This window comes from Cyanistes caeruleus, chromosome 6 (genome assembly GCF_971803275.1).
Source record: "Cyanistes caeruleus chromosome 6, bCyaCae1.hap1.1, whole genome shotgun sequence".
Taxonomy (NCBI): domain Eukaryota; kingdom Metazoa; phylum Chordata; class Aves; order Passeriformes; family Paridae; genus Cyanistes; species Cyanistes caeruleus.
In genome coordinates, this window is record NC_141706.1 from 68,060,214 (window position 1) to 68,067,617 (window position 7,404).

Here is a 7,404-nt window from a genome sequence, read left to right on the forward strand (position 1 = left end):
TTATTTTATTTTATTTTATTTTTTATTTATTTTATTTTATTTTTTATTTATTTTATTTTATTTTATTTTATATTTTATTTTATTTTATATTTTATTTATTTTATTTTATTTTATTTTATTTTATTTTATTTTATATTTTATTTATTTCATTTTATTTATTTTATTTTTTAAAATTATTTTCTCTTTTATTTTATTTTATTTTTCAGTGCTGAATTTTCACATTTTCATTTTCAGGGCTTTAATGGTTCCAGACAAAGCAGCTTTGCCCAGAAGTGTCACACTCCATTAGATTTTTCCATCCTTTATTTTTTTTATGTTGTTTTTCCTGCATTCTCTCCTTGCCATCAGGAGCTGGGATGGTGCCTGGAAGGATTCTCTGCATTAAAGCACTGGTGTCATGTCAGTGAGAACTCTCTGTTTCCAGCAGCCTGTCAGGCTGCTGGCAAATGTTTTATACCTTTATTCTATTTGTGTTTCTGCCTGGCAAATAATTCCTGAGCAGTGGAATTGTGGTGCTGAACATGAGAATCTCATTTCTGGTTTTAAGTTTTTGTTAGTTTTGCTTTCCTGTGGATGTTTTGTAGCTCATAAAGGGGTGAGGAGAAGCACCAGGTGCTTCCCACAGGTCTCTCTTCCAGCCCTTGCTCATTTTGTGACAGATTTGCCTCTAAATTGTTCCATACCCAGAAGGATCACTAGAGAAAATGCTCTTTTAATTTTTTTCCCTTATGGAGAATTTAATTCCTAATTACCCCAGTTCTGTTCTGGCTGGTTTATGATGTGGGACTTCACTGCCCCATAAAGCACAGAGTGCTCCAGCCAGGAGCTGCTCCTGTGTTTGGGTTTCACCAACACGGAGGAAAACACTGGGACAGGCTGGAAATTCTCATTTTCTCTTCAGTTCCAGCCCTTGCAGACACAACAGAGCAGGAACAGAATCCTGGGATGGTTTGGGCTGGAAAGGACCTCAAATCCCACCCATCCCATGGGCAGGGACAGCTCCCACTGCCCCAGGCTGCTCCAGCCCCAGTGTCCAGCCTGGCCTTGGGCACTGCCAGGGATCCAGGATGGGATGGGATGGGATTGGGATGGGATTGGGATGGGATGGGATCCATGGGATGGGATGGGATTGGGATGGGATTGGGATGGGATGGGATTGGGATGGGATGGGATTGGGATGGGATGGGATTGGATTGGGATGGGATGGGATCCATGGGATGGGATTGGGATTGGGATGGGATCCATGGGATGGGATGGGATTGGGATGGGATGGGATTGGGATGGGATGGGATTGGGATGGGATGGGATTGGGATGGGATTGGGATGGGATTGGGATGGGATGGGATCCATGGGATGGGATGGGATGGGATTGGGATTGGGATGGGATCCATGGGATGGGATGGGATGGGATGGGATTGGGATGGGATGGGATGGGGTTGGGATGGGATTGGGATGGGATTGGGATGGGATTGGGATGGGATTGGGATGGGATTGGGATGGGATTGGGATGGGATGGGATGGGACTGGGATGGGATTGGGATGGGATTGGGATGGGATTGGGATTGGGATGGGATGGGATGGGATTGGGGTGGGATTGGGATGGGATTGGTATTGGGATGGGATTGGAATGGGATTGGGATGAGATTGGGATGGGATGGGATGGGATTGGGATGGGATTGGAATGGGATGGGATGGGATGGGACTGGGATGGGATTGGGATGATCCCAAAGGTCCCTTCCAGCCTGACCCTTCGGTGATTCCCAGGGCTGAGGCATGATGAGGAGCAGCCTCCTGGAAAGGAGAGCCCCTTTCCCAGGAATGCCCTTCCCATGAACTCCTTCCTCTCCCAGGGATTATTTTCCAGAGCAAAGCTGCTTTCAGTAATGGCTGCACCTTCCCAAACTTTGCCTTTCCCAATCCTCTCAGTCTCAGTGCCAGCACCACTTCCCTGCTGCGAACAATCAGATTTCTGGGAGCAGTTTCTCATTTCTATTGAAGACAACCTTTAAAATACTATTTTTCTAATTTGTTTGCTCACAGGGTGCACATTGAGTAAAGGTTTTTGCAGCAGATCCAATGTTTACCTTTTATTCCTAGGAATTCTGGCTAGAAATTCAAAAGTGGCAGAAGGAACATTTCTCAATGCTCTTACAATCATGGAATATTTTGGGTTGCAAAGGACCTTTTAAGGCCATCCCCTTGCCATGGGCAGGGATGGTTTTTATGAGATTCACATTGAATCGTGTTAGTGAAATAAGTTTTCCTTATTTTCCATTCCTGCCATTCTGTTGTCTCCTGTAAATCTGATCAGCACTGATTTTGTGTTTTCCTCCCAGACCCTGATTAAATCTCTCAGCAGCCTGGAGCTGCCCATCAATCCCTGCAGGGCTGGGGTTGCTCCGGGCTCCCAGCCGGAGCCCAATCACCGAGACGGCGCTAATTGTTTAAAGACGGGGCTATTGATTGGGTATTTTTCTGCTTTCTTACTTAAAGAACTGCGTGGTTTGAGTGAAATCCTGAGCAGGCGATGTCAGAGTCGTTTCCCCTGTCACCAGGAGGGGTGACCCCCATCCAGCAGGGAGCTGGGTGCATTATTTGTGCTTAAGGATAAATAATTCCATTCCCGGGGAATGGCAGCTGTTCCTTTATTCGGGATCATTATTTACCTCTATTTTCACCCTTCCCATTACTTCAATCCATTTTTCTCAGATCAGCAATGAACTATATTTTTTAGACAATCCTTTCCCCGTCCTGTTCAAAATACTGATGGACCTTTCCTTCCCATCTTTCTGATTTCCCTGGATTCCATTTTCCCACTTATTTCCTAACGCTTCTGCTGCCCTTTATTTCCATAGGTGCTGCTGAGCACCTCCCCAGCCCCTGAGGGACGAGAAGCAGCAAGAGCAGTTAATTCTCCACCTGGCATGAGAACACTTCTCTCCTTTCCAGCACCGAGGAGAAATCCAGAGTAATCCTATTTTTGGTCTGGCTGATAATTGCACTCTTGCTGGCTGCATATTGATGAACAGCGTTTTCAACATCCCTAATGAATTTTTATCAACAAGCACAAGGGGTTGTGTCTGCTGGCAGAGGTTTTTTAGGTATGTTAGAATTCCTGGATTTATGCAGATTTCCATCTTTTCCTTTCCTTTCTGTGCAGAGTGCAGGGCTGGTGTCGTGGCTGGGAGGATCTTTGGGGCACAAAAGCTCTTTTTAAGCAGCTTCTGAATTCCTATTCCAGCCTTCATCCCAGGCAGTGTCCCAGGCCAGGCTGGACATTGGGAATGGGACAGTGGGAGGTGTCCCTGCCATGGATAGGATGGGATGGGATGGGATCCATGGGATGGGATGGGATGGGATCCATGGGATGGGATCCATGGGATGGGATGGGATGGGATCCATGGGATGGGATCCATGGGATGGGATCCATGGGATGGGATGGGATCCATGGGATGGGTTGGCATGGGTTGGGATTTAAGGTCCCTTTTAACCCGTGTGATTCTCTTTGCTTTTAATCCTCAGCCACCCGTGTCAGGATGGAGAGAGGAGGTTTGGGAGACTCCCATTCCCACCTTGTCCCTTTTCCCAGCCCATCCTCAGCCCTCCCTCATCCCCATTCCCGTTCTGCCGCAGAGCAGGGCAGCCCAGCTGGGATTTCCGCTGGGATTCCTGCTGGGAATGCATGACAGGAGAGGGGCTGGAGCAGGGATTGGCGGTGCCTGCTGAGGTGTTTGGAACTCCTTTGAACAGGAATTCCACCCCTGAGTGTTCAGCTCTGCCCAGTCCCCCACCCCAGCCCTGTCCTGTGCCTGGAGCAGGAGATGCCGGCAGGAGCTGCTGCAGGAATTGGGCAGAGCAAGACATCGATATTCCCTTTGTTCCACTCCAGCACTCCTCAGAGGCATTTGATGAGTGGATGAACATCACAAACCAATTAAGAACAAGAGATCTCATCTGGCTTTTCACTGACTGAGATGGAGAATTAAAGTCATTTTAGACCTGGTTTGAAGTTCCAGGTTTCCACACCAGGTAGTTTTCAACAATATTTTATTTTTCTTTCTAGTTGCAGCTGCAATAGTTCCGGGCTGGGAGCTGCCAGAGCACCCCTGGAAGGACCCAGGCCATGGAATTGGGGTGGGGGGGAGAGCCCAGCCCCTGCCCTGCTCCCCCCAGGGCTCCCTGAGCCCAGCCAGCACTTCCAGGGCCATCCATGGATGGGACAAACAGCTCATTTCACCTCTCTCTAAAGCTTTGTTCCAAAACTCGCCTTTCCAGTGGCCATTTACCACACCTGAGCCAAGATTTCCTGGAAAGGTGGAGGAGAGGCTGCAGCACAGCCAGGTAATGACACTCATGCTGTAGCTCAGCCACGAGTGAGAAATAACTTTCTCATTCCACGAATTCAAATTGTTTCTCAACCAGACACCAATCTTGATATATTACATGGGTTTTTTGGACTGGTTAAATGTTTTCCAAGAATCCAAATTTGTAGTTTGTGCCTTAAAGTACAGCTGAAAGTTTGGAACACAATTCCAAACCCGAGAACCCGGAAAGAAAAGATTTTGGAGATGGTTTCTGAGCTAAAGGACTCTGTGATTCTGTGGTTAAATAGTTGTGAGGTTTGTGATCACCTGTGCTCCTGATAGCCTGAAGCTTCTGGCACAGGATCACAGACTGGGACAAAAAATATGCTTTTAAAATTAATCAGAAATCAAGTAAATGAGCCAGCCCCTTCTCTTTTTAGAGCTGCCTCTAAAGGAAAACAAATGAAATGTTTGTAATTGAGGATGTGCTGGAGCCTCTCCCCAGGTAATTTTTGGATGTTGTCGTGTACAGGAGAAATTCGTGTTAGTGCTGATGATAACAGACCTGCAGAGCAGTAAATGGATTTCTGTGCTATTTTCCACCTGAAAGGATGACCCTTAGAATCCAACACCCTGAACAGCGAGATTGTTATTGGAAAAGAGGGATAAGGAGGTGCTTCTGTTGCACAGCAGAAAATGGATGATTTAGGGGAAGCTTTCCAGGGCAGAGCTTCAGCCTGGCTGCCTGTGGAGCTGGGGCAGGGTTTGGGCAGCTGGGAGGTCCCTTTGGCCGGGCTGTGTTGGGGGAGGAGGGATGGGAGCCCTGTCCTGAGCTCAGGGGGAGCTCTGGGGTTTGGGGCAGGGGAGCTGGGATGGGAACAGCACAGACAGCAGAGGCACAGAGGTGTGGAACAGGTGGAATTTGGGTGGGTTTGGGTCTCCTCACCTCTTCTGGCACCTCTGTGTTTGGTATGGACCAACCCCTCAGGGCTCCTTGGGTGCCAGAGCATGTCCAGGGCAGGGAATGGAGCTGGGAAGGGGCTGGAGAATTGCTGAGGGAGCTGGGAAGGGGCTGGAGAATTGCTGAGGGAGCTGGGAAGGGGCTGGAGAATTGCTGAGGGAGCTGGGAAGGGGCTGGAGAATTGCTGAGGGAGCTGGGAAGGGGCTCAGGCTGGAGCAAAGGAGGCTCAGGGGGCCCTTGTGGCTCTGCACAAGTCCCTGGCAGGAGGGGACAGCCGGGGGGGTCGGGCTCTGCTGCCAGGGAACAGGGACAGGAGGAGAGGGAACGGCCTCAGGCTGGGCCAGGGGAGGCTCAGGGGGGACAGCAGCAGGAATTTCCCCATGGAAAGGGCGCTCAGGCCTTGGAAGTGCCCAGGGAGGTTTGCAGTGCCCATCCCTGGAGGGATTTACTGTGGATGTGGCACCTGGGGACACGAGGCTGCGGTGGCCTTGGGAACAGCTGGATTTTTGAGGTTTTATCCAGTTCTGTGATTCCCTGGCTCCCCAGGCCCTGCTGACACCCCAGAGCTGCTGCTGCAGCCCCACCAGTCTGTCAGAAGCTGAGAGCCCGGCAGGCCAGAGCCCTTGTGGGCACTCAGAGGTGACAGCTGTGGCTGCTGTGGCTGCAGGAGGTGCCAAGGCCATCCCAGGACACACATTCCATGTCTCAGCCCCAGCTCTGATCCCCAGAGCTCCCTCCTCTGCAGAGATCAGCCAGAGCCCAGAAGCAGCGGGGCTCTGGAGCTGTTCCTCAGGGAATGCCATGGGAGCTGCTGCTCCAGCCCTCAGGATTTGGGATCCAGCACCACCTCATCTCAGGAAATCTCTGTTTCTGCTCCCTCCTGCCTGTTCAGAGCTCCCTCATTGCGGAGTGCAGGGAAAACGAGGAGAGGATGTTTTATTCCACCGGTTCCTCGCTGCAGCAGCTCATCACATACATTAAATAAATATTAAATGGCAGTAATTACTTAGCTCTGACTCAGTATATCAAACATAAAATACTCATCTACACAGAAGCACCTCAGTGTTCCTTCTCTGCCTAATTGATTCATTTACTAAATCCATTAGGAAGAACTTGAAAGGACACTTGGATTGCAGAAGGAAGGAGAATGCCACGGGGAGGGGGGAAGGTGGGAGATTTCACCTCCAATGAAAATTTAAAGCTCCATCCAGGCAGCCAAACCTGACAGTTATTCATGTCAAAACTCACATAATAAAATAATGGAATTGGGCACTAGGAACTCCCAAGGTTTGCCCTTCTGCTATCGCAGGCTGAAAATCAAAATGCCCTGGGCAGAGCTCCTTGGTTTAGAGGCTGAAAATGCAGATGTGGGAATGTTGAGCAGTGTCAGCTGTCACAGCCCTGCTGGGATTTTCTCTCTGTCCTGATGTTTTCCTCTGGAGGCCCAGGGAGGAGCAGGAAGCTCACTGCAGCAGGTGTTGGATGTTCATCCCAGAGGTTCTCCCGTGCTTTCCTGTGCCAGCTGTGGCTGGGAGCAGGGGCAGGGTGGCAGTGCTGGGCAGGTTCTGCTCCTGCCCCAGGGACAGGGCTTGGCAGTGGGGCCAGAGCTGAGCTTTGCCTGCTGAGACCCCAGCCCGGCTGCTCGGGGGCCTGGGCTGCTCCTGCAGGGCAGGGTAGGCTGGCAGCAAAGGCACGAGAGGCAGGGAAGGATCCTCTGGGCTGGGGGGATCCTCTGGGGTCACTCTGGGGGCTCCTGGAAGGGAGCAGCTCCTGGTGGCCGGGTTCTCCATCCCAGCTCCCCCCTCCTGCTGCTCCACCTGCCTGAGCCACACCGGGCAAACCAGGCAGGAACTGAGGGACAGCAAAGGAGAGGAGGAGGGAATGGAAATGGTTGGAACAGCCACTTCAGGACAGTAATGATACGAGTCAGGATCCGCTGGATTGCTGGCAAACAAACCTAAACATCACCCCCTAGCTCAAAACACCATCCTGACAGGAGCCAGAGCTCTCCAGCCATCCCATTGTGGCTGAAGCAATGGCTGAGCCTGCTGTGTCCCTCCTCCTGCTGCCCGAGGCTCCCTGCAGGCTGTTTGGGACTGGCAGGGGCACAGCCTGGCACCGAGTGCTGGCATGGCCGGG

The 7,404-nt window shown here is 50.6% G+C and overlaps 1 long non-coding RNA gene across 2 annotated transcripts; it reads left to right on the forward strand.

Annotated features, from left to right (window-relative positions):
- Window positions 1-2,513: 2,513 nt before the first annotated feature.
- On the forward strand, window positions 2,514-6,267 carry LOC111929585 (uncharacterized). Of its 2 annotated transcripts, XR_015287877.1 has the most exons (6): window positions 2,514-2,586; window positions 2,856-3,101; window positions 3,890-4,029; window positions 4,276-4,341; window positions 4,745-4,809; window positions 5,812-6,267. It is a non-coding gene; the product is annotated as an uncharacterized LOC111929585 (long non-coding RNA). The 2 variants fall into 2 exon arrangements; XR_002864742.2 differs by lacking the exon at window positions 5,812-6,267 and having other exon boundaries at window positions 4,276-4,792.
- Window positions 6,268-7,404: the final 1,137 nt, after the last annotated feature.